Here is a 1,946-nt window from a genome sequence, read left to right as displayed (position 1 = left end):
CGTGTGCTATGGCTGCAGCTCCCACTCTGTCTATGGTGGGGACAGCAGCCCGAGCGCACGATATCGGCTTTTTTTCTATAAAAAAAACCTGCATCCATTATGCAGTGTTTCTGCAGAGATTTGAAGCGCACATGTGCTGTCAAATCGCTGCAAAATATTCAGCAGTTACGTGGGCATGAGCCCTTAGGACTCGCTCACAGGAACATATGACTTGGATGAGTGCAATGCGAGAAAAAAAAGGACTCAGGATATTCAATGAGGCAGTACAGATCTGGGATTTTTTTTTCCCCTCTCAGCTGTATTTTTCATTTATTTTACTCACTTATATAGCATTAATACAGTCATGGCCAAAAGTTTTGAGAATGCTACAAATATTAATTTTTACAAAGTCTACTGCTTAAGTTTTTCTAATGGCAATTTGCATATACTCCAGAATGTCATAAAGAGTGATCAGCTTAACAGCAATTACTTGCAAAGTCAATATTGTCTAAGAAAATGAACTTTAACCCCCAAAACACATTTCAACATCATTGCATTCCTGCCTTAAAAGGAGCAGCTAACATTGTTTTAGTGTTTGTTCCATTAACACAGGTGTGGGTGTTGATGAGGACAGGGCTGGCGATCAATCAGTCATGATTAAGTAAGAATGACACTACTAGACACTTTAACAGGAGGCTGGTGCTTGGTATCATTGTTTCTCTTCAGTTAACCATGGTTATCTCTAAAGAAACACGTGCAGCCATCATTGATCTGCACAAAAATGGCCTAACAGGGAAGAGTATCGCAGCTACAAAGATTGCACCTCAGTCAACAATCTATCGCATCATCAAGAACTTCAAGGATAGAGCTTCCATTGTTGCCAAAAAGGCTCCAGGGCGCCCAAGAAGGACCAGCAAACGCCAGGACCGTATCTTAAAACTGCTTCAGCTGCGGGATCGGACTACCAGCAGTGCCGAGCTAGCTCAGCAATGGCAGCAGGCTGGTGTGAGTGTTTCTGCACGCACTGTGAGGCGGAGACTGCTTGAGCAAGGCCTGGTTTCAAGGAGGGCAGCAAAGAAGCCACTTCTCTCCAGAAAAAACATCAGGGACCGACTGATATTCTGCAAAAGGTACAGGGAGTGGACTGCTGAGGACTGGGGTAAAGTCATTTTCTCAGATGAATCCCCTTTTCGATTGTTTGGGACATCTGGAAAACAGCTTATTAGGAGAAGAAGAGGTGAGCGCTACCACCAGTCTTGTCTCATGCCAACTGTTAAGCATCCTGAAACGATTCATGTGTGGGATTGCTTCTCAGCCAAGGGAATCGGCTCACTCACAGTCTTGCCTAAAAACACAGCCATGAATAAAGAATGGTAGCAGAATGTCCTCCAAGAGCAACTTCTCTCAACTGTCCAAGAGCAGTTTGGCGCCCAACAATGCCTTTTCCAGCATGATGGAGCACCTTGCCATAAAGCAAAGGTGATCACTAAATGGCTCATGGAACAAAACATAGAGATTTTGGGTCCATGGCCTGGAAACTCCCCAGATCTTAATCCCATTGAGAACTTGTGGGCAATCATCAAGAGACGGGTGGACAAACAAAAACCAACAAATTCTGGCAAAATGCAAGCATTGCTTATGCAAGAATGGACAGCTATCAGTCAGGATTTGGTCCAGAAGTTGATTGAGAGCATGCCAGGGAGAATTGCAGAGGTCCTGAAGAAGAAGGGTCAACACTGCAAATATTGACTTGATGCATTAACTCATTCTAACTGTCAATATAACCTTTTGGTACTCATAATATGATTGCAATTATTTTTATGTATGTGATGTAAACATCAGACAAACACAATTAAAAACCAGAGGGCAACAGATCATGTGAAAATATATTTTTCTAGTCACGGCAGTGACTAGAGCTAAGGCCTAAGAAACACGGCATGAAAATCGGAGCAAGTGGAATGCGATAA

Source organism: Anomaloglossus baeobatrachus, chromosome 4 (genome assembly GCF_048569485.1).
Source record: "Anomaloglossus baeobatrachus isolate aAnoBae1 chromosome 4, aAnoBae1.hap1, whole genome shotgun sequence".
NCBI classification, from domain to species: domain Eukaryota; kingdom Metazoa; phylum Chordata; class Amphibia; order Anura; family Aromobatidae; genus Anomaloglossus; species Anomaloglossus baeobatrachus.
This window is presented reverse-complemented; position numbering follows the sequence as displayed.